Below are 26,585 nucleotides of genomic sequence, written 5' to 3' on the forward strand. Positions count from 1 at the left end.
AAAAAGTTACATTACACATGCACATACCCTTGTCAAGTGTCATGTGCCTCTTCCTCTCATTATAACAAGAATAATTTGCAACGAAGAATACCAGACACACATCTTTTGTAACATATATTGAAATAATTCACTTCCTGTTAGCTGTATTGAATTTTTAATCCTCTATATATTTATCGCGAAGTGTAACAAATTACTTATAGCACACAAAAGCTTATGGCACACGATTACCCTTAATTAATGGGTAAGTGCAAGCCTTTATTATTCAATGAAACTAATTTATTATCTTAATTCTCTGATGTTCGGTTCCACGTTTCTATTGAGACCATTGTTCGCACCATGGTAACCATCCGCAGCCATATGTAAAGGGGCGTGTGTGTGTGTGTGTGTGTGTGTGTGTGTGTGTGTGTCTTTATGACCTACACCACCTAATTAGATTGTATTGTTATCCCCAAATTATGGAGCAAACAGATTTTTAAGGAAATCAAGGCCCTGGGTACAGATTTGTGGATAACTGGTGGTATCCCTTCTTTCTCTTCTCTGCATTCCGACAACTCTATTATTTTTCCCCAGCTCTTGTTTCATCCTTGATTCTTTTGTCTGTGTTTCTCTCTCCCTCTCCCCCCCCCCGCCCTTGCATCACCACATCTCTGCCTTGGTGTGATTGCACACTTCCCTTACCTGTTCCTTGTCTCTTCTATTAGACACAGCTAGTTAACTGAGAGGAAGTGAAAAGAGCTGGAAGGTGCATAGTCGAGAGTTTCCCCAGCTAATTGCTAGTCCTAATAGGCACCATTAGCCACTACAAGCCCTTTGAGATGGCCTTCAGCTCCTCTCAGGTAACAGCCATCACCAGATAAAGGCTGAAATGCGCTCCATTTAGAGAGACACTTGCAGACAGGGATGTCACAGGCTGCCAATTATGCTCTGCCTGTACACAGTCACTTCCAAGCGATAGCGAGATGCGTACACCGAGAGCTCAAGGAATGAGCTGTGTACTAACTCAACCTACAAATACACAGGGGCTTCGGAGGAGGCGCCTTCTTTCCAAATTAGGCTCCGTCACATTTATTGTGTCCTGGTTATGGCCCCTGGCCTGATTCTTCCCACACCATCCAAAGAGTCAACCTAACATCATTGGGAAAGGCCATGTTGGGCCTGGAGAGGCTTACCTTGTTGTATCGGAATCGCCAAAGCAATTTCTATATGCCTGGTGGTGTGTAAGGAACCCATCTTTCTTAAAAGAACCCAAGGTGGCGCAGCTAGTTCAGCTGACTGCAGTTCTGCAGTTCGGCTGTTCAAATCTCACCGGCTCAGGGTTGACTCAGCCTTCCATCCTTCCGAGGTGGGTAAAATGAGGACCCAGATTGTTGGGGGCAATATGCTGACTCTGTAAACCGCTTAGAGAGGGCTGAAAGCCCTATGAAGCGGTATATAAGTCTAACTGCTATTGCTAAAGGAACATGCCTATCCTTTGTGGCATTTGGCCTCCTGAATTAGAGACACGGAGGCAGTTGCTGTGATACTCTGCAGTTATTTCTAAACTAAAATTTAAGGTTTAATCTGTTATGGAAAAAGGTCAAAGAAATGACAGGGAGACTAGCAAATCTTCTTTGAAGGATGGCCCTTCATAACCTTAAACACAATTCCATCATCTTCTTCATCTTCTTTCTTCCACCTGCAGTTGGAGGTAGGGACCTGATATTACCGTTTACCTGCCTCACTCTCCCTATGAATTATTATTAGCTTTTTTATATTGTTCTTTAGAAGCTTCTGGCGCCTTACAAATGAGGATGCATCCCTCTTTTGCAGTATTGTGATTCTGACATGTGTGCAATTGAAGAACAACTTGTTCAAGGGGTTGCAATTTTTGTTGTTGTTCAACTGTGTCCAATTCTCAAAGACTGCCTGGATAAATATTCAAAGGTTTTTGGTTTTTTGGGGGGGGCAAGAATTTGACAATAAGCAATGGGTGGAAACTAATCAAGGAGAGAGGCAACCAAGAACTAAGGAGAAATTTCCTGATAAGATAATTAGAACAATTGATCAGTGGAATCAGTGGTTAGAGTGCAGTACTGCAGGCTGCTTCAGCTGACTGCTAGCTGCAATTTGGCAGTTCAAATCTCACCGGCTCAAGGTTGCCTTAGTCTTCCATCCTTCCGAGGTGAGTAAAATGAGGACTCCGATTGTTGGGGGCAAGAGGCTGAACCACTTAGAGAGGGCTGTAAAAGCACTATGAAGCGGTATATAAGCCTAAGTACTATTGCTATTCACACAACCTAGTGAAGAGGTCAGAAAAATCCAGGCAGTTAAAATAAAACCAAACAAACTTCAGGAAATGTGCCTCTTGCCTTTTTACCGATGAGATGCTAAGCAATCTTCAGCGCTGTTTTCAGAGAAATATGGCAGCTTCCTTTCTTGGAAGGGAACATTATTTTTCAATCTCTTAAGAAACTTCACTCACAGCAAACAGAAAATCTTGGAACCCCTACAGCAAGAATTCTGGGTCTGCTGCCAACAATATTTTCCCTAAGATTGTCAGAAATCATACCTACATCAGGAAATATACAGAGTGTTTTATTTGAAAACTGTTTATTACTCTACGTTCGCCATATGGTAGTGATAAAGACAGTCTTGGTTCCCCACCAATGCCAGATTTGCAGTACCCATCATCGGAGCCTCAGAGAAAGAACAGACGAGAATTTGACCGAGAAATGCAGTCTTTCTCTTAGTTTATGGGGAATTCCTGAAACGGAAAGCTTAAAGGCCTTAAATTTATCAGTGTTGCCCTTGGTTGTAGAGGATATCTGGTATGAAGACCTTGCTAAACCTGGACTGCATCAATCCACACGATCAGAGACACTTACAACGCTAATTCTTTGCTGCCATCTCATGGCTGTCCAGATTTTTGCAGATAGTCCTATATGGTTTTATTTAGTTTCCTAGCATGATTTTGATTGCTTATTTAGTATCCTATGACTAAGTGTTGTATCTTATGATTCTTGATGAATGTATTTTTTAATGTATACTGAGAACTTGTGCACTGAAGACAAATTTCTTGTCTGTCCAATCACGCTTGGCCAATAAACAATTCCTCCTCCTCCTCCTCCTCCTCCTCCTCCTCCTCCTCCCTCTTTTTTTTCTTCTTCTTCTTCTTCTTCTTCTTCTCCTCCTCCTCCTCCTCCTCCTCCTCCTCCTTCTCCTCCTCCTCCTCCTCCTCTTCTTCTTCTCCTCCTCCTCCTCCTCCTCCTCCTCCTCCTCCTAATCCTAATCCTCCTCCTCCTCCTTCTACTCCTCCTCCTCCTCCTTTTTTCTTCTTCTTCTTCTTTTTCTTTATTTTCTTCTTCTCCTCCTCCTCCTCCTCCTCCTCCTTCTCCTCCTCCTCTTCCTAATCATCCTCCTCCTCCTCCTCCTCTTTCTTCTTCTTCTTCTTCTTCTTCTTCTTCTCCTCCTCCTCCTCCTCCTCCTCCTCCTAATCCTCCTCCTCCTCCTCCTTCTCCTCCTCCTCCTCCTCCTCCTCCTCCTCCTCCTCCTCCTCCTCCTCCTCCTCCTCCTCCTCCTCCTCCTCCTCCTGTGATCCCCTAATCACAGTCATTTACCATAAAATGAGCCATAGGTATTGCACAAATACTATACAAATATTATACCAAACAATACTTCTATGGAACCCTTTTTGTTGGCCTTATGTAAGTATCCTTTCAATCAACGTAGATAGCAGGATTTAGTTGATTTGGGATGAATATGGTTAAACTGCTAGGAAATCTCCCAAGGCCATAGCCTAGATTGGACAGTTGTTTAAAAAAAACCAATCCAGAAGATGACAACGTTTAAACTACTTCTAAATTGTCCACAAAACGATTGACCATGGAGTCTCTAGTTGACTTGAGGGAGCCTGTACCATTAAGGAGCCGTGCTACGATAATGGCTGTTCGTTCTCCTTTGCCTTTTATCAATCATTTTCAGCCTTCTTCAAGTTGACAGAAAGATAAAAAGCAGAAAGATGCATGACACTGCGCCGAGATGACTACAGTTTCATTTATGTCACAGCCAAGGCCACAATCTCGGGTAGCTTCCTTAAAATAATAGCCATCCATTTCTAGCAGTCTTCACAACTTTGATCAACAGCAGCTGCCATCTGTTGTTTCTGAAGATAATGGGTCCAATCCAAGACTTATTTATGCCTGGCCTAACTGAAGCATGACTAACTTTAAACAGCATCCCACCAGAACTGTTTCACTGAATTAAACAGGACTAATCCTGAATAATGACTTGAGGATAGAAGCTGATGTGAATGAGGAACCATGGTCCTTCAGAGAGGAGGAGGGGAAATGAGATTATTTGAGGGTGGAGATTCATTCTCTGAGCTTGTGGGTTGGTTTCTGAATGTTTCGTTACCAGAGTTTCATTTCAAACTCTGCTCATGTTCCTCTACGAGGGTACACTAGATGCCCTGTCCTCTACTACAATCAGAACAACTCTTGGTTCTGATGTGAATATTTCACTTCTTTCTTCTTAGAGCTGATCTGTCTTGAGCAGATACTATATTACTCCATTTCATCTGTGTTTCTCACCATAGGTAGGCTGTATTGCTATGATCATCTTTCTCATCTTCTCTTTTCTCATCTTTTTATCTTTCGTACAACCTTCTCCTATTGGAATCTTATGATTAATCACTTGTTGCTTATATCTTATGATTTAATGATTGTAACTATGACCTATCACTTCATTGTTGTGTGTGTGTGTGTACAATGAGAGCTTATGCACTGGAAACAAATCTGTTGTGTATCCAATCACAATTGGCCAATATAGAACTCAATTCAGTTCTGTTCAGTTCAGTTCTGTTCCATTCCGTTCCATTCCGTTCCGTTCCATCCCGTCCCATCCCATCCCATCCTATTCTATTCCATCCCATTCTATTATTATTCTACTCTACTCTACTCTACTCTACTCTACTCTACTCTACTCTACTCTACTCTACTCTACTCTACCCTACCCTACCCTACTCTACCCTACCCTACCCTACCCTACTCTACGTTTCTATACTATTCCATTCCACTCTGATTCTATTCTATTCTATTCTGTTCTATTCCATCCAATTCCATCCCATTCTATTATTGTTCTATTTTACACTACACTACACTACACTACACTACTCTACTCTACTCTACTCTACTCGATACTATTCCATTCCATTCCACTCTACTCTATGATTCTATTCTATTCTATTCTATTCTATTCTATCCCATTCCATCCCATTCTATTATTATTCTATTCTACACTACTCTACACTACTCTACACTACTCTACTCTACACTACTCTACTCTATTGCATTTCTTCCATTAGCCTCATAGTCTCTAAATTCAGAAAACCTGATTTTTGTATTGCATTTATTTTCCCTATTAGCAAACATTCCTAGTCCATTTTAATGAAGGAAAATTTGTCCAGAGGGATGTCCATGCAGAATTTTTTTTTTTTAATCTGAATGGTTAGAGCGTTTGGAAACATACCTTGTGTATTGATAAGTGGGTTTGGGCCAGAACCCTGCTTATTGCAACACACAGACACAGAAACACACGGGTGCACCCACAGAGAGACTCACATGCAAAGCAGAATCAATGAGAGAGGGGGGCCTCATGGTATTTTCATTAGACATTGCAAGTTGCATTGAATTTACAATAATAATTAGACACCTCGTGAAATATCTAAGAAGAGTTGAGCATATTTCACTCAGCAATCCAATGAATTCTTCAAGTATGCAGATCCCCACACGAAAAACAAAAGCACCTTTGAGTATTAAATTAGCAAAGTGAATGGGCACACATTTTTGTATTTCATTTTTACAGATGCATTTGCAACCAAATTAGCAACTAGATTTTTCTCCAGTATAAATTAAAAAAAAAAATCCTTGCACTTTCCTATTAATTAAGAATAATGTTATGCCATAAGCTTTTCTGGTGTAATTTGTTACTCTTCACTATAATAAATATACAGCAGATTAAACATTCACAGCATCTTATATACATAAATTCATAGCGTACAATAGGCTGGCCAACCTCCATTCACTTTGCACAGTCCTTTTCCCTCAAAGAGAACAGAGGTGTGCATGTTAAGGATATTATGATATTAAGGATATTGTTGTGGCCCAGCAGGAGCCGTTGGAGCTGCCACCAGACTCCGACAACGAGCGGCCCTATGAGTCGGCTCTGGAGGATGTGGAGGACCCTGGACAGGGTTCTGACTCCGAGCAGGGTGCAGAGAGGCTCGTTGGTTACCAGGAGGTGCCTGAGCCTTGGACCAGTGGGGAGGAGACAAGGGAGTGTGAGCCTGAGGTCAGCAGTGAGTTGTTCCTGGATGCCCGGCACTTAAGAGCTAATAGGCATCAGGAACAGTTGCGCAAGTACAGGAGGTAATTGTGCTCAGCTGGTGGTCATTAGGCTCCTCTCCAGACTATAAAAAGACTGCTTGTGCACACACCTCTCTTGCAGAAGTCAACGCAGGAACTAATGTCGTAGAACATTATGGTGAGCTTGGCAGACTGGATTGCTGCCAAGCCTTATCTGTGCTGGATTGCTGCCCAAGCTTGTCTGTGCTGGTTTGCTGCCAAGGACCTGTCTGTCTGTTAATTAAATGCCGTAACTTATCTTTGGCTCAGAGTGTGTGTTGGTGTGGGACGAGGGGGGGTCAGAACAGGATATTATCAGAAAACAAAAACCTTGGAGACGAACTTCTGGATCAGCTGCACTGTTAGATAGAAGCAGAGGTGGGCTTCACATTAGTTATTTATTTATTTAGCTGCCAAACATGTACGCCTCGCGTGCCCTGGCAAATGGCTCTGCCTGCCACCTGTGGCACATGCACCATAGGTTCGCCATCCCGGGTATAGGTAGTCCTCAATGTATGACCACCATTGAGCCCAAGTTTTTTTTGTTGCTAAGCAAGACGTTTGTTCAGTGAATTTCACCCCATTTTAACAACCTTTCTTGCCACCATTGTTAAGTGAATCACTGCAGCTGTGAAGTCAGTAACCTGGTTGTTAAGTGAATCCAGCTTCTCCATTGATTTTGCTCATCAGAAGGTCACACAAAGGGGATCACGTGACACCACCACCCCCGGACACCGCAACCGTCATAACTATGAGTCTGTTGCAAAGCATCTGAATTTGATCACGCGGCTGTGGAGGTCATGCAGCCAACATAAGGGTGAAAAAACGGTCATGAGTCACTTTTTTCAGTGCCGTTGTAAGCTCTAACGGTCATTAAGCGAATTGCTGTAAGTCAAGGGCTACCTGTATTCGGTCTAGATTTGTTATCCATTTTTATTTATTTTTGCTCAAAGAGGTAGTTCTCTCCTTTGTTTTTCAAAAGGAAACATTAAAGAGGCTTTCTTTAGGATAGGGCGAGGTTTAAGAGAAAATCAGAACTGGTTCTGCAGCAGGAGTGAAATAGTCTGAGTGTATTTCTCTCTCTTTTTCTCTCTGTGTGTGTTTCTCTTCATCTCTCTCTCTGTTTCTCTCTCTGTGTGTCTATGTTTCTCTCTCTCTGTCTCTCTCTTTCTCTCTCTGTTTTTCTCTCTCTCTTCTTTTCTGTCTCTGTGTTTCTATCTGTTTTTCTCTCTCTCTTTCTTTGTCTCCCTGTTTTTCTCTGTCTCTCTCTTCTTTTCTGTCTCTGTGTTTCTATCTGTTTCTCTCTCTCTCTCTCTCTTTGTCTCTCTGTTTCTCTCAGTTTTTTCTCTCTGTGTACTTCTCTTCATCTTTCTGTTTCTCTCTCTCTCTCTTTGTCTCTCTCTGTTTCTCTCTGCTTCCCCCCTCTCTCTCTGTCTCTCTCTGTTTCTGTCTGTTTCTATCTGTCTCTCTTTGTCTCCCTCAGTTTCTCTCTCTGTCTCTCTCTGTGTCTGCCTGTTTCTGTGTGTGTGTGTGTGTGTGTGTGTGTGTGTGTCTGCCTGTTTCTCTCTCTATTTCTCTCTCTCTCTCTTTGTCTCTCTGTGTCTCTCTCACTTTTTGTCTCTCTCTGTTTCTATCTGTTTCTCTCTCTCTCTATTTGTCTCTCTCTCTCTGTTTCTCTGTCTCTGTCTCTGTTTCTCTCTCTGTCTCTCTCTCTCTCTCTGTGTGTGTGTTTCTATCTGTTTTTCTCCGTGTGTGTTTCTCTTCCCCCCTCTCTCTTTCTATCTGTTTTTCTCTCTCTATTTGTCTTTCTCTCTGTCTCTCTCTATGTCTGTATCTCTCTCTTTGTCTCTTTCTCTCCGTTTCTCTCTCTGTGTCTCTCTCTGTCTCTTTCTCTCTCTCTCTCTCTCTCTCTCTCTCTCTCTCTCTCTCTCTGTGTGTGTGTGTGTGTGTGTGTGTGTGTGTGTGTGTTTCTTTTCTGCCTCCCCTCCCTCTTATTCTTATTAACCCATCATAAGGGTGGAGGGGATCATCTATAGGCCTACCCTGATGTATCTGGGAGAGAGGTGTAAGAAAATCTGTCTGTTTCCTGAACCAAGACGTTCATTGAGGGAGACATTGGGGAAAGCTCTCACCTCCTCTTGCAGTTGTGAGCCTCTCCAGGGATTGCCACTTCACTCTGCAGACTCTAGAGCAATGCCATTCTGAAACGTGATGTCAATTGCACAGAGCACTTCTCAATGCTTAGCATGGAAGCCTTTGGAGCTGAGACAGACAGACAACATATGAAATTTAACAGGAGGTGAACCAAACTGCTTAACGTCTGCCTATACATTGTTCAGTATTACTGGCTGAAGTGCCAGAGGAGCTTAATTGAGCATGAGATACATAATCTTCTAAATGATTAAAATTCAGTCGTAACTGAGTTTTTGGCTACGCATGTCAAATATCTCACAGGGCGGTAAGGATGGCAAAGAAATTCATTTGGTTCACCTCTCTGTGTGAACTTGCCAAATCCCGATTTCCTCTTTGTGGACTTCGCACACTAAAAATCTTCCCCTTTCCTCTGTTTGCGAGAGCCGTTCACAATTTCAATAAGAACAATCCAGGAAATAAGACTACAGTGTGGCCATGAAATGCATTCCTGAAAAGTAAAAGCTTCATTAGGAAACACAAGTGCATTTTGTTCGATAGGGAAGTTATAAACAGTAATAGGAATATTAAGAAAAGTGCCTGCCAAAATTCATGAACGAGTCGTGCAGATAAAAAGCAATCACGGATTGATAAAGAGACAGACTGGAAAGAACTTAATGCTAGAAAAATGTGGAATTGAAATTGATTCCCTTTTTTTTTTTTAAGGAAAAAAAGAATCTATTTGCTGAAGATAATTTGTGTTTAGGTGTCCTTAAAGTGTAATGAGAACAGGATGGTGCAATTCAAGGGACTGACCTTATACTGAAAATATGGTTGCATCTATTTATTGTCTACAACATCCCTGGGGATGGTTTTTAAAGGTTTTAACAGCTTTAACAGCTGACCTATCCCATGAACAAAACTTTGAATTTTTGCACATAAATTTTGTATATAACATTATACTGCTAACTAGGGCATACAAAACCTTTGCCAGGCCACTTCTCGAATACAGTAATCTGCCTGGAATCCATAATGTATATTGGACATAAATACAATTGAGAGGGTCACTCCTCTGCTCACAATAAAATACCTTATATCACCAGGCTCGAGATTTTGGGCTTGAACAACCTGGAACTAGCAATAGCAGTAGCAGTTATTTGATTTGATTTGATTTGATTTAAAGTTTATTTATATGCCGCCCTTTTCCCTGGGGGGACTCAGGGCGGCTTACAACTTAAAAAGGGGGGGGGAGACAAACTTTTAACATATAAGACAAATACATAATTAAAACACAACATTCATACTATTCGGGCGGGTTGTAGTCTTAACCCCAGGCCTGACGGGATAGCCAGGTTCTGAGGGCTGTGCGGAAGGTCTGGAGGGTGGTGAGGGTACGAATTTCCACGGGGAGATCGTTCCACAGGGTCGGAGCTGCCACCGAGAAGGCTCTCCTCCGCGTAGTTGCCAGTCGACATTGACCGGCAGATGGGACTCGGAGGAGGCCTAACCGGTGAGATCTAATAGACTTATATATCGTTTCATAGGGCTTTCAGCCCTCTCTAAGCGGTTTACAGAGTCAGCATATTGCCCCCACAGTCTGGGTCCTCATTTCACCCACCTCGGAAGGATGGAAGGCTGAGTCAACCTTGAGCCGGTGAGATTTGAACCGTTGAACTGCAGATAGCAGTCAGCTGAAGTGGCCTGCAGTACTGCACTCTAACCACTGTGCCACCTCGGCTCTATGCCACCTACAGTCTGATCTAAGCGTAGTATACAATATTGTCTGCTACAATGTCCTACCTGTCAATGACTACTTCAGCTTCAATCTCAATAATACACAGGTAAACAATCAATACAAACTCAAGGTAAACTGCTCCAAACTCGATTGCAGAAAATATGACTTGAGCAACAGAGTGGTCAATGCCTGGAATGCTCCACCTGACTCCATTGTTACATCCTCAAACCCCCATAGCTTCAATCTTAAATTGTCTACTGTGGACCTTACCCCATTCCTAAGAGGTTCATAAAGGGTGCGTGCATAAGCACACTAGCGTGCCTACCCCCCTGTCCTACTGTCCCCATTTATTTGTACTCATTTCCTTTGTCCATGTTTATACTTATACCTGTTACCTTGTACATGTTTGACAACCTAAATAAAATGAATAAAAAATAAAATAAACCAAGGGGACTCTGAAATGAAATTTTCTCAATGATATGATGGGTCCATTCTTAGAATTTTTATATTGCAAACTACATATGTACCACACTCCAAATGCTAGTTTAACTTTTTTTCCCCTGTTTTCCTGTGACGTGCAGCTTTCTTGGGACAATAGACAATGAACTTATTGTTTGTAGGCCACGTCAGATTGAGAAAAGCTGCTAATCCTTTCAAATGTAGAGACAAGATTTACTGACCAGAAAAAGAACTGGTCTAGATTTAAGACCATAAATTTAGCTGAACCAGATTTAATGACGTTCGGGTGAATTTCTCCATGGTGTGGGAAGAGATCAGATGCGTTCATTCTAGCAAGAGTGAACACATTGTTTGACAGAAGTACATATACTGATATTATTCAAGTTTATTTTGGTCACAAATCATGGGGACTGCCATGACCTGCTCTGAAGGTTTGTACAGAACCTGAGAATTCTTTTGAAGTTATCCAGAGGCCAGTAACAAAGATTACGAGCAGCCTGTATAAGAAAATCTTTTAGGGAAAAGTTGAATTTGGATGTGTTAAAATAAGGGAGGAAAAAAGGTAAGGATTAAGAAACTCAAAGGTAGCTACTGTATCTTCGACTATTGTCATATGGAATATTGTTCATTTTTGTTTAAGAGGATGGAACTCATTATTAAGGTCAACCGTAGATATGGTGAGTTCAATTAAATAATATGTAATTTATTTTAATAGGAGGGGGAGGGGAAGAGGAAGGAGGGAGGAAGAGGAGGAGGAGGAAGGGGAAGGAAGGAAGGGTTCAATAGTGGAAAAATACAATCTGCTCAAGATTCCCCATAAGGACATGATTTCTGATACAGTCTTGATCACCCTGCATTGAGGATTTCCTGCAATAAACAATTTCATTCTCCACCCATTGCAATCCAATGCCTGGATTTAAATCCTGGATTTATCTCACTTTATATAACCATCTAAAAAACAACAACAACACATCAGGTGGGAAAATGCTTGTATCTCCCTAGCCATGATGCTATTCTTTCCCCCACCTCCCTGCTTCCACCCACATCCCTTTGCTTCACTGCCTTCAAAAGACCCGCAATGACAAGTTGCTTGCCTTGTATGAATTTTTGTTTGCATGACTATCTATCAGGCGAGAGAGATGCCCGCACTGTAACAGAACATCCTAATCAATAGTTAAGGGGTGCTACTGCTGTAGAATCCTTGAGAAGGAACAGCCAGGGAATGAAAACTCACAAAGGATATACTTCTGTCTGATGAAGAGAAAAAAGACACACACACAGACACACAGACACACAGACACACACACACACACACAAACAAACCTCCACACCATAATCTCAGTTTATGTGTAAATTGGACGCATATTCACACATAGCCCCAATTATCTAAAAAGGCTTTAACATGATATTTATATTGATAAGCTTAACAATGTTGAACTGTAACTCTGGGATGATCTCCTTGCAATTCACTTCCAAAGAGACCAGAAGGAGTAATTGGAAAGCTTCCAGGATATCAAAAAATAGAAGCAGCCGTGGTTGGGTTTTTGGGGAGGCCAGGATAGCGGGAAAACAAAAAGAAAACTGCAGTCTAAGATCTGGCATTTCCTGAAACAATTCGGCAATTACAAAAACCCCTTCCAGGGAGAAAGGAAGGAAGGAAGGAATGGAAAGAGCAGAAGAGTGGGTAGGAGGGAGAAGAGGAAGAGAGGAGTAGGGGAGAGGCAAGGGAAGGAAAGGGAAAGAAGAGGAGGAAGGAAGGAAGTAGAGAAGGGAGGGCGGGTGAAAAGAAAAGGAAAAAATAGAGTGGTGATAATACAAAATAGGTGTTTAGGACGGTAAGCAAAGCAACTTAGAATGCATATTTTAACCTTTTATATGTAAAAACCAGAGGTGGGTTCCTGCCAGTTCGCACCAGTTCAGTAGAACTGGTTCGTCAAATCGGTTAGAAGAGGTTCTACCAGTGGACCCGGAAAGCAGGCCACACCTACAGAAGAGGTTCCAAAAATTTTTGAAACCCACCACTGACACACACAGAGACACACACACAGAGAGAGAGAGAAAGAGAAAGAAAGGAAGAAATAAAGAAATAAAAAAAGAAAAAAAAGAAAAAGTGAGAGAGAGAAATGAAAGAAAAAAAGGAAAAAGGGACAGAGAGACAAAAGAAAGGAAAGAGAGAGAGAGAGAGAGAGAGAGAGAGAGAGAGAGAGAGAGAGAGAGAAGAACAGAAAATGATTTTGAATAAGGAAGGCATTTGGTTTAAAAAAACAGTTTTGTGGTCTCTTAGGGAGATTAATATTTATTCTCATGTCTTGTTTTGTATTCCCCTCCCCATAAATTGTAAGCCGCCCTGAGTCCCCTCAGGGAAAAGGGCGGCCTATAAATAATAAACAAATACAAATAAATAATAAATAATAATAAACAAATTCTGCAAGGGATCATCTCTAATTTGGAAGAAGAGAAAGGGTTGAGGTAGATGGAGAGTGGTGTCTGCCTGTTGTTGTAGCCTGCCGGTGGCCAGTGGAGCTGGCAGCAGAGTTGGACAGCAGAGAGAGAGAAAACACATGGCCAGCAAGCCACTCCCACCAAGTCACATGGCCGGCAAGCCACTCCCACAAAGGAGGCCACACCCACAGAGTAGGTTCGAAATTTTTTTGAAACCCACCACTGGTAAAAACAAATACGTAAAAGTGATAAAGATAAACAAGAACAAGAACTATGTGAACCTGTAACTATATGTAAGAGAATAAAAATTTAAAAAAATTAAAAAGGAAAAAAGGAAAAAAAAACACCTTCCCAAGCCATAAGCCATGCCATGCAGTGTGAAGGACACAGCCATCTCCAAGTGTCCTCCAGAGAAGAAATTTTTTTAAAAAATGGCAATGATGAGAAATTGAGAGTGGGGCTCTTGATAGATTCAGTCACAGGTTGAAACCCAGAGAAGCATAGTAGCTTGATTTTCTGTAGGACAACCTTCAGGTGGTCTTCGCCTTACGACAACAATCGAATGCTAAATTTCTGCTGCTAAGCAAAACAGTTGTCAAAAGAATTTTGCCCCATTTTTACGACCTTTCTTGCCACAGTTGTTAAGTGAATCACTGATGTTCTTAAGTTAGCAACATGTGGGGATATTGCAATGGCTCCAGATGTGCAAAATCGCCATGTGTCCCTCTTTCCAGGCTAGAATGGTTACTAAACTAATGGCTGTAAGTCAAGGACTCTAAGGAAGGTACTAACGTGGCCCCACCCAAAAGAGAAATTTCTGAAAACAAACAGAATGTTACCTTTCCCATTTCTCTCACTAATCCACATTGATTAAATGAACGTTGTGGTGCATTTCTATTCCTACCTTATTATCTTAATTCAATGACTTTCCCAAAGTTGTGGGCTTTGAGGAGTAGCTGATCCTGTATGAAAAACTAGAAATGTAAGGCCGCCCAAAAAACACAAAAAAACAGCTCATACTGCAGGCAATTGGTATCCCAATATTTCTTTTTCAAGCCCTGATTGGATTTTGACACTTTTTTATGAATTAGTTTTATTTTCGACAATCAGTTCTCGATATAGAAGAGAGGGCATGGAAGTGTGCCCCAGGGGTGGCCTATGAATTGTAGTAAGCGCCAGGTAGGGGAGGAAATGTATTGCAAAAAAAGAGCTAGATAATAACAGCTTCCTTATACATCAATACTATATCTAAAGGCATTTGCAAAAATAGTTGTTGTTTTTCTCACCCATCTTTCTTGCCCGTCACTTTCTCCTCTCTCCAAAACTTTTAGCATAAGCATTGTGGAGCAAACACAGTGAAGAAAAATCCTTGCAATGGTCTAATGAACATTGTGGAGCTATTGAATGTTGAATGTTGAATGTTTATTTTATTTATATGCCGCCCTTTTCCCCCGAAGGGGACTCAGGGTGGCTCACAACTCAACCAAGGGAAGGGGATACAGACAAAAATTAAAGCGACACGCAACAATACATAATTTAAAACACACAACAGTCATACCATTCGAGACGGGGGCAACAGTTCTTTAGCCCCAGGCCTGTTGGAACAGCCAGGTTTTAAGGGCTTTGTGGAAGGCCTGGAGGGTGGTGAGGGTTCGAATCTCCACGGGGAGTTCGTTCCAGAGGGTCGGAGCAGCCACAGAGAAGGCTCTCCTCCGGGTAGTCACCAGTTGACACTGGCCGGCGGATGGAATTCGGAGGAGGCCTAATCTGTGGGATCTAATCGGTCTAGAGGTTTTCAGAACTGACTATATCACAGATATTTTGAATGGGGAATTGCCATTCCCATAGCTGATGAAGTCTCCATTTTTCTCCTCTCTTTCCTTTTCCTTCTCTTTTTCCTTTTCCTTCTCCTCCTTTTCTTTCTCTTTCTTGCTCCTCCTTCTCATTCTTAGTCTCCTCCTCCTCCTCCTCCTCCTCATTCTCATTCTCTTCCACTTCCTCCTTCCTCTTCCTCCTCCTCATTCTTAGTCTCTTCATTCTCCTTCTTTTTCTCATTCTCTTCTTCTTCTTCCTCCTCCTCCTCCTCCTCCTCCTTCTCTTTCTTAGTTTCTTCTTCTTCTTCTTCTTCTTCTTCTTCTTCTTCTTCTTCTTCTTCTTCTTCTTCTTCTTCTTCTTCTTCTTCTTTTTCTTCCTCCTCCTCCTCCTCCTCCTCCTCCTGGCGACCACTCAGTGGCTGCTCCGGCCCTCTGGAACGAGCTCCCCATGGAGATCCAGACCCTCACCACCCTTCAGGCTTTCCACAAAGCCATTAAAACCTGGCTGTTCCGGCAGGCCTGGGGCTGATGAGTTCCCATCCCCGCTCGAATTGTGTGGCTGTTGATTGTTTTTAAATTGTCTTTGTATTTTGTTGCTTGTCCTTTGTTTTTGGTTTTGTACTATACCACCCCCCCACCCCTGGTTTGTTAGCCGCCCTGAGTCCCTTCAGGAATAGGGCGGCATACAAGTGAAATAAACCTTTGAAACCTTTGAAACCACCTCCTCCTCCTCCTCCTCCTCCTCCTCCTTTCACCCATACATAAACATCATTACAATATCAAACTTTTCTCTGGAACAAATATTGGAATCCAGAATTTTGGAGTCATCCATTCTTCTTCCAAGAAATAAGAGATAAGAGAACCTCCCCACCCCCATCTCTTCCATAAGGATATGTAGGGAAAGCTGGATCAGCCCCACAAGTGGAAGAGGCCATGCATTTTATCTTGCTAACCCCGATTTTCCTCCCCCCCCAACACCCACTGATAACTTTCATTTCAATTGTCACACATTTATTCCCTTGTGTGCGTAATTTTCTTTTTGTTCCATAGAGCCAAAATTTTGGCTGAACATTTTTTGATCCTTGGACCTTTACAAAATATTTATGGTGGGGGGAGTAGAAAAGCTAAAGGTAATACACAGTCAAATTGGGATAAGACTGTGGGTCATATTGTTGTGTTGGGTATTTTCATCGCATATTTTATTCCTGAAACACTGCACGGGTTTGACATTAATTTATATAATAGGGGCAGAAAGAAGTAGTGCTGTTTTAGTGGCTATCGGCAGTTAATTAACAGAGCGCTCTATCCCGCATCGGAGGAAGTGAATGTTGTAGAAATACGGCCTGGTTTTCCACCTCCCATCTTGCATTATTGAAAACACAAGAAGTCATTATGAGGAATAATAAACATTCATAAAGCCAGCAACTAACAAATGTATTCATGGAACTTTCAGAAAAGTTTGTAAATACAGTATTGTATGGAAATTCTCATGCATATTAGCCTTCAAATACGCCATAACATATTTTATGATATAAAAAAGAGGATAAGATACTTATCTTTTAAATTGGTGTTTAATATTTTATTAGTGCTGGGCACATAATTTTCATCAAATGAAAGGAAACTTTCCCCCCCTCCTATGAGTATAAATGTCTGGAGTTTAATATTTCAAAGATAAGTACCTACTTTTGCATCTATCAAACAGTGACTTAATGGAATTTACTTTTCCTTAAATATTAATACTATATATGCGTTTGGCTGTCGAATGTTTGTAGAACTACTGAAGCTGAACAAAGAAGGCAATGTAACTATTAATGTGCAACTTAATTCTTATTAATTTCAAAAAAAAAAACACCAAAACCCTGCCTTGTTTGAAATGATGGTGAAAAGAGTTTCTGAGACCTGGAAAATCTTCATAGCAAGTCTTCAGAAGATCCAAACCTCTCGTTCAAAACAAGAAAATCAATGTTTAAATGGAATGGGATTGAAATAGATTTCCAGATTTCTTATCGTTCTAAGAAGAGTGGTGTACTTGAACAGGGAGTTAGACAAGGTCTCCCCCAACTCTGTTATTCTATATACCTATCCCAACCTTGTCTATTCCTTTCAAACAAACCACAACTCGGTGGTCTGTAGTTCCAAGTACTTATGGCAGTGTTTCTCAACCTTGGCAACTTGAAGATATCTGGACTTCAACTCCCAGAATTCCCCAGCCAGCGAATGCACTGGCATAAACACTGACTTATGGAATCATATAGCAGAACCATCATTCATGATGACTCAGAATGTGAATAAGTTCCCAAGAGAAAACCTAGGATCTATGATTTACAGAACAGTCCCACAAGCAGCAGATTGCAAAGCCCATTCGTCAGTTCTGAGAAATGCTTTCTGATCCATGCTGATACAATTACCAAGCTTTTATTGGCAATTTAGTCCTCTTTCAGGGGCATTTTAGAGCAAATAATGTCCATGTGTGTTTGTGTTGCACGAAGAACTATTTGCTACACCTGTGAGAAAGGTGGAAATGAAGTCACAGGTTACAGTAAATACCTGATTGGTAGAGATTTTTTTTATTCCATGTGGAATACTTTTTATCCCATATGAACTAAGATATGGAAAAAAAGGAGGGGAGATTGAGGAGATCTGTTCGGTTTTATAGCTAAATGTTCATGCTCCGTTTGGCTATGAAAGTGAACAAGTGATTGATATATGTACATGTATATTTACATCCATATCCATAATTCTCTGTATCCGAACACACAAACACACACACACACACATACACACACACACACACACACACACACCTATGGGAGCCCTCCTGCAGATACTCTATTCCCTCTCTTCTTTATGTGAAAGGAATCATTGAGATACTCCCTTTTTACCACCTTGTAATCCCTTAATTCAGGGTAGAGTTGGGGACTGGATGGAGCTAAGCATTTACTATCTGGATGCCCTTCCTGATGCCATGCAGAGTTCACAGCAGATATTGTTTCTTTGCACTGTAGGAGAGAAATATCTGCTAGGATTGAACTTCAAACCTTCCAAGGGAGAGGTGAGCGTCTTCACCTGTGATGCTGTGTTCTATTCAGTTTTAAATACTCTGGAAACTCTAAGGCTGGACCATAAAGGGAATATTTATTTCTACATTGAAAGAATTTATTATGAAGGATCTTTAATTTGTCCTTTTGGTGCTCTTTCTCTCTTTCTGTCTCTCCCCTCTTCCTCTCCCTCCTGATAGATATTTAGATAGACAGATATTTAGATAGATATTTAGATAGATATTTAGATAGATATTTAGATATTTAGATAGATAGATAGATAGATAGATAGATAGATAGATAGATAGATAGATAGATAGATAGATAGATGATAGATAGATAGATGATAGGTAGGTAGGTAGGTAGGTAGGTAGGTAGGTAGGTAGGTAGGTAGGTAGGTAGGTAGATAGATAGATAGATAGATAGATAGATAGATAGATAGATAGATAGATAGAAGACAAATATGGGAAAAAAATCTGAACAGAACAATGGAAAAACAATGGAAAAACAATGGAAAAACAATGGAAAAACAATGGAAAAATATTTGAGATGGCCAATGACTTTACTTTCAGCTACTTGGTTTTGATTTTCACCCAAAACTGGCACGATGTTTCACGATTTGCCAGCAAATTTCAATGGACTCCATACACGACATGAAAAGAAATTTTGATACGCTTATGGCCCAAAGGGAGCTGTATTTTACGCGAGCCCTGTTTTAAAACACACAATCTCCGCATTAGGTGTTCTCGCTTTCCTGAGAAGATTCTAGAAGTTTGAACTGGTTTTCAAGAGACACGAGTTTCATGGTGTCGCTGAACAAATGACCTATTGTTTCACTGCTTGCCGGAAGCGGATGCAGTGACTAATTTGAATCAATGGCATTCTGAAACTGAGTCGGTTCCAAGGAGAACTTTGTTGTGTTTTTATGTGACAATCTAGGCTTTTGAAGAGCTGTTCCATTGTTGGAAGTTTGATATGTTGTTTCTGAGTCAGTTGTCACCATCTGATTGTGTGTCTGTGCGTGTGTGCGTGCATGTGTGGCATGATGGTCTGAGTAAATAAAGTAACTAATGTTCTGGAGAAGTGCAATTGCCCAGGAGCATAGAATTGTGATAAATAAAAGCTGCTAATTTAAAACTCTTTTAGCCAGAAGTGTGATATGTCTCGAGATAACTATTGTGGTAAATAAAATCTGTTAATTTAAATCTTATAATAAGAGAAAGCTTCCCGCTGTTAGTGACTGACACAAAACGTAGCATTAAAAATCTAATCAGTTTTTGGCTGAAAACAAGATTTGGCTGCAAGTTAAGGGATACGCTAACTTTGAAAGAGTAAGCTGTGAAGGAATCCACATTTTCAGTGGGAACAGACCCACACACATCACCCGGACTCTATCCGGGGGTATGACCTGCTTCGTTTACACAAAGTTTCTTTTTGATGATTAATATTCGCTTCAAGTTTCAGCCTCGTAAATCATCTTTCCATCTGGTTCTTCCTTTTAACCACTAACTTAGCCGGCTGTATTTATACTCAATCACAGAATTGAATGCCCAAATTCAGTGCAAGTGAACAGGGCCCAATCAGATGGCCAGGGGTGAAATCCACTTACCTTTGCTATTGGTTTGGTAGCAATGTGAGCACGCGCAGAGCATCAAAAAGGTAAGGTAAGTGAACAGCAAGTGGGGGGGGGGAAATCCGCTGCGCCATGCAATTTAGATTAGCTAGAAAGAAGGATATCCTGCTTTCTAGCTAATATAAATCATGTGTCACAGCTGATCGTCGGAAAAACCAGTTCGTCCAAACTGGTTTCATTTATTTTACTACTGGTTCGGGCAAACCAGTAGTATTTTTGCTACCGGTTCAGGTGAACCAGTTGTATTTTTGGGTGAGCCAGTAGTATTTTTGCTACTGGTTCAAGCCAACAAGTAGTATTTTTACTACTTGTTCAGTTGAGCCAGTAGTAATTTTACTACTGGTTCAGGTGAACCAGTAGTATTTTTGCTACCAGTTCAGGCGAACCGGTCCGAACTGGTAGCATTTCACCCCTGAGATGGCCTCCAGACAAGTTAGATTTCAACTCCCATCATCCTCTGACAAAATGTTCAAAACCTAGACCAGTCAGTGCATTTTCTGACCCCCCCCCAAAAAAATCAACGTGGGGTAAAAATGATACAAACCTAAAATTTTTGTCTTCAGTAGCCTCTGGTAAATTTAGTATGGGCTTCTCCACGAACAGACAGGCAGATGTATTGGTGTAATGAATCACTTGATCCAGTGAGATTTTAATATACAATAGAAGCATACATGACCTTTTGATAGACAGAACAAAAAAAATATTCAAAAAGAGTAAACATAATGATCATAAGATACTCACACCCACAATTAATACACTCTCCATTAGCATTAAATTTCCTTTATTCTTGACCCAGAAAATCAAATTCATCAAAAGTGACAGGTGATCCTTTGCTTGGCATTTTAATAAGCCTTTAAAGCATTCAAATCAACATACTAATAGATTTATCCATACAAAGAAACATTCATTTTTTAAAAAAGCTTCAGAGTTTCACCTAATTTACAAAAATGTAAATCACTTAATGCATCCAGCTACATTTGGCTGGGTTTAGAAACTCAGCAGGATTTGGATGTGGTTAATTTATAGATTTTTCTGGATTTTACTTCCAGAAAATACCATCACTACAGGCCAGATTGGGAAGAAGGCAGTGTCAAACCACTTCTCGAAAACTCCAGTGTCCTGATGGGCTTCAGCGGCAAACATTTAAAAGTATATTTTTATCAGTTTATTAACTAGAGAAATATACTGTAGCCTTCCTGCTCTGGAGCTTTCCACAGCAGATTAGCAAAACTTCCATTTCCATGTTTTCCAATCTGCCAAGATTGAGGAAGTTGATGTATTATAATTTAGCCTTGGTCCCATTCTCAAAATATAGGCTATTTTTTTAAAAAAAAACGATATACATGAAGAGTAGGTGAGCCAATGAAGATGAATAAGTATCCTACTTCTCGACAGGAATACCCTTGTAATTTTGGATCGATCTTTATCATGGGTAGACCAAGTTGCCACAGAGACACACAAAATGTTCTCCTTCCTTCCTTCCTTCCTTCCTTCCTTCCTTCCTTCCTTCCTTCCTTCCTTCCTTCCTTCCTTCCTTCCTTCCATGATGGTGCAATGGTTAGAATGCAGCATTACAGGTTAACTCTGCCCACTGCCAAGAGTTCAATCCTGACAGGATCAAGGTTGATTCAGTCTTCCAACCTTTAGAAGTTGGTAAAATAAGAACCCATATTTTTTTTTTTGGGGGGGGGCAATATGCTGATTCTATAAACCACTTAGAGAGGGCTGTAAAGCACTATGAAGCAGTATATAAGTCTAAATGCCATTGCTATAATCTGTCTAAAACTGGATTATGTACTAGGAATGCTCTTAATGCTATGTTTTGGTTTAGCAATTGCATTTGTCCCAACTCTGTTTCCGGAATCAGTTCAATGTACTGGTTTAGATTTTTCAATCTGAAGAGTAGGATTAATAAAGTACTGCATATAGCAGATGTGCTTGCTTATATAGCAATAGCAGACTTATATACCGCTTCATAGGGCTTTCAGCCCTCTCTAAGCGGTTTACAGAGTCAGCATATCGCCCCCACAGTCTGGGTCCTCATTTCACCCACCTCGGAAGGATGGAAGGCTGAGTCAACCTTGAGCCGGTGAGATTAGAACTGCTGAACTGCAGATAATAGTCAGCTGAAGTGGCCTGCAGTACTGCACCCTAACTACTGCGCCACCTCGGCTCTTATGCTGATACCTCTATTGAATCTCATCTAAGAAAAGTCCAATGTGGTATTGGCACCCTTTTATAGAAATCTGTACCTGGATAGACTTATACAAATACTTCTCAATTTACAATAATTTGTTTAGTGATTGTTTGAAGATACAATGCCATTGAAAAAAAGGGTATATGATCATTTTTCACACTTACAACTATTACAGCATCCCCATGGTATATATAATCAAAATTCAAATTCTTGGGAATTCAGTCATATTTCTGACCGTTGCAGTGTCCTGGAGTCATGTGATCCCTTTGTACGACCTTCTGACAAGCAAAATCACTGGGGAAGCCAGGTTCACTTAACAACCAAGTTATTAACTTGACAACTGCAATGATTCACTTAACAACTGGGGCAAGAAAGGTCGTAAAATGGGCCAAAACACACTTAACTGACTCGCTTAGCAGCAACAATTTTGGCCTCAATTGTGGTCATACATTCAGGACTATCTATCTAGCATATCTCCTTGGCTTCTTCATTCTTCTCCCATTGCTTTCAATTTGTTGAACATTTTTTATAGGATTTAAAAAAAAAATTTCAAGGCATCTGAATGATTTGTTCTCATTTTGTTTTCATTAATTTTTTAAGTTCTTGCCAGATAGTATGGGATCCATTGAAGGATGAGAGTAGAAATATTTGAAACAAGCAAATATACAATCTCGGATATTCACCTCCTACTATACCATATTTTTTGGAGTGTAAGACACTCCCAAGTATAAGATGCACCTAGCTTTTGGAGGGGGAAAAAATCTGCCTCTGCCTCCCAGAAATTTGCCTCTTTGCAGCAAACAACAAATAGCCCATTTCAGTTTCAACTTCAGCACAACCTGATTAGCACAAGCAGCTGATTGTCAGGAGTCCCGACGATCAGCTGTTTCAGGCTGCAGGCATTGCCGTAGCCTATTGGCGCCTCCCTGTGCCCCATTTTTGGCCTCTGCATCCTATTTTTAGCCTCTTGATACCCCATTTTCAGCCTCCTCATGCCTCATTTTCCAGCCATTCCAGGTGGCGGGGATCGGAAGGGGTGGAAAATGCGGTGCACAGAGGGCAAAAATGGCATGCACAGAGGCCAAAAAGGGGATGCAGAGGCGGAAAATGGGGCGAGAGGAGGAGGCAATAGGCAATGGCAATCCCTGCAACCTGCAACAGCTGATGGTCAGGAGCAGAGGTGGGTTCCTACCAGTTTACACATATTCGGTAGAACCGGTTTGTCAAATCTATCAAACCAGTTAGAAGAGGTTCCACCAGTGGACCCAGAAAGCAGGCCACACCTACAGAAGAGGTTCCAAAAAATTTTGAAACCCACCACTGGTGGGTGTGTAATGTCCCGCAGTTATCTACGCATTAATAATGATCTAATATTATTTCCTTATACATTTTAGGGACCTATCTTTACATAATTGGTGTTTTCTTTCATACTTTTGGATTTCTAATTTCTGTTTCCATTAGTTGACTATTGCTAAAACCAATCCCACGTGAAAAATTATTCAAAGCCTTCTTGATTTTAATTGTCATTGTATTTATTCCTGCACATTGTAATATTTATTCATTTACATATTTCTCTTTTTCCACTGCTGTGCAAACACAATTCCAGCAGCTGCTAACATGTGTAAAATTAAATATATATTATACTCCCTTTCAAATAGCCAACAAAATATTTCTGGTTTTAATTCCATATCTTGCTTTACGATGGCTTCTAGCCACTAACTTCTGAATAGCTACTTGGACCGACCTAAGTACTAATTCATAATTTCATATCCGGTCACATGGGCGGCAAGCCACTCCCATCCGGTCACATGGGCATCAAGCCACCCCCATCTGGTCACATGGGTGGCAAGCCACTCCCACAAAGGAGGCCACACCCACAGAGTAGGTTCCAACAGTTTTTGAAACCCACCACTGGTCAGGAGGCTGATCCAACCTGCTGCTAGTGCTCATTAGGCTGTGCTGAAACTGAAACTGAAACTGAAACAGGCTGTTTGCTGCAAGGAGGCAAATTGCTGGGAGGCAGAGACCAAAGGGTGGGGGACAGCAGGTAGGCAGGGCTACATTTGGTGTATAAGACGCACCCAAATTTTCACCTTCTTTAAGGGGAAAAAAGTGTGTCTCATACTCTGAAAATACAGTAAATTGAGTTCTGAGATTTTCACTGCTCAGTGAAGAGAGGAATACTTAAATACCATGGCAAACAGTGAGATGCTATTTGGTATCCAAATGGAGATAAAAGCAGCATTTGAGCACAGATTCAATATCATTAAAATGATGTTCGAAACCTACTTTAAAAGGGCCTGTTCTCCCTCCTGCTCGGTGCCTTTCCTAAAGTTTGTTGAATGTGCACCAACCAGCGCTTTGGTATTTGTTTTGTTAATTTCCTTAAAAACAAATCAGATTCAGAGTACATATAAAAATGTGGGACAGCTATATTCGTCAAACAGCAGGGAGTCGATTTCGTAATGGTTATTGTGCAAAAAGCTCCATTTGCTGAAGAATTCCCAGAAAGAAAGAATAGGGAAGGAAAAAAAATCATTTAAATGATTTGCTTGATTATCAAAATCCTCCTTAAAAAAGAAAATAAAAACACCAATACAGAAAGAAAGCAGGAATTTTTTTTTCTTTCTAATATCCACTGCAACCCACCAGATAATTAAAACAAACATATGGGACTAAATGACACTGGAATCATGCTGGAAAATCATTTTTCAGTACTAAGTTAATTTCTAGGGAACGGCATATAAGCTAGGATGGCCATCTGATTTTTTTTTTGTTCTACAAACCCCAGTTATAACAGGAAAGGATGAGGATTCAGCAATTTAAGACCCAGATCACAAAAAGTGTGGTGTTGTGCATATGCATGCATGTTTAACTTCAACTGAACACCAACGGTGGTTTTTCATAGCTGCAGGTAGCAAGCATGTTTTTTTTCTAAAGACAATTAGCAACTTTTTCTGCAGTTTGAAAACCCACAAACCCACAGAATAACGGAGAAGGAAAGGACCTTGGAGGTCTTCTAATCCAACCCCAAGCAGGAGACACTGTACCAGAGGTGGGTTGCTCCTGGTTTAGCCCAGAACTGGTGAACTGGTAGTAGCGGCGGTGGGAGGCTTCGCGCACCCACTCGGCTGCTTCTGCACATACGCAAAAGCATTGCACGCGCAGGAGCACGCCCGAACCAGCAGTAAAAAAATTCACAACCCACCACTGCCCTGTACCATGGTTGTCCAATCCAGGGGTGGGTTTCTCGCCCCGTTCCAACCGGTTCAGTTGGAACGGGGCTGGCGGCGTCCTCGTGCACGCGTGCGGTGCACGCATGCGTACTAGTGTCTGTGCGATGCTCCAGCTGCTCCTGGAGGATCGCATAGGCACTGTATGCGTCCTGCGCATGCGTGGAAGCGCAGAACTCATCAAAACCGGGTAAGGAACGCGGGCGGGCGGGTGGCCCTTCGCCGTTCCCGGAAGTTACTTACTTCCGGGTTCGCCGACCAACTGGTTCGCAGGGACCGCCGTGAACCGGTTGAAACCCACCCCTGGTCCAATCTCTTCTTGAAAACCTCCAGTATTAAGTCCCCTGCCTCAGGAAGGGGGTTGGACTAGATGACCTCAAAGGTCCCTTCCAGTGCTATAATTCAATGTCTAACTAAAACAAGGAAGTGAGGTGGAATTAGGAAATTTTATGCACGGGTCCATTTCTTTTTTTCCGAGAAAGGAAATGTTTGTTACACTTATCAATACAAAAGCAAATGACATTAAAAAAAAAATCTAATTAGCGCAGGCTAGTTCCTGCAGTAGCCTTCGTCCTGGGAATTAGATTTCTTACCAAATAGCCGTAGGACAATTAATTTTACAAAACTATAACATCAGAAATTCCGAATGGATAAGAATAAACAACATCTTTCTGGTCAGGTAAGGAGGCATAAATACATTTAGAATCAAAACAGCAATCGAAATAATGAGCTTCAGCTATTTGTCTGGAACATAAATGTGAATAAAATTAAGCCAAATGATTGAATAAAACATGATTGGTGATGTCCCACAAAAGTGAAGTCATGTAAACTGCTTGATTTTACTCATGGCCCAAGATTTAAGCACTCGCCTTGCTGTCAGGCTGAAATCACTGTACCAATTTCGTTGTATTTAAGTACAATGACAGTAAAGATTATACAATACAATGCAATACAAAAGCAGAGTTGGAAGGGACCTCGGAGGTCTTCTAGTCCAACCCCCTGCCTAGGCAGGAAACCCTATACCATTTGTCTGAATTATACTTATAAAAAAAATCAACGGATAGATTGAACAAGTGAATTTTGGGTGGTCCCCCGCTTAGAATATAGAATAACAGAGTTGGAAGGAACCTTGGAGATCATCTATTCCAACCCCTTGCTCAAGAGGAAGACTCTATACCGTTCCAAACAAGTGGCTATATCCAGTTTCTTCTTAAATGCTTCCAGTGATGGAGTACCCACAACCTCTGAAGGCAAGCCATTCTTCTGATTAATTGTTCTCACTGTCAGGACATTTGTTCTTATTTCTAGGTTGGTTCCCTCTTTGATTAGTTTCCTTCCATTGCTTCTTGTCCTGCTTTCCGGTGCACTTACTGAAGTTTGCTCTCTGTTTATATACAAATGGCCTCTCAGCCTTTCAGAGGTGGGTTCCTACCAGTTCGCACCTATTCAGTAGAACCGGTTCGTCAAATCTACCAAACCGGTTATAAGAGGTTCCACCAGTGGACCTGGAAAGCAGGCCACACC

This window comes from Thamnophis elegans, chromosome 14 (genome assembly GCF_009769535.1).
Source record: "Thamnophis elegans isolate rThaEle1 chromosome 14, rThaEle1.pri, whole genome shotgun sequence".
Classification (NCBI taxonomy): Eukaryota; Metazoa; Chordata; class Lepidosauria; order Squamata; family Colubridae; genus Thamnophis; species Thamnophis elegans.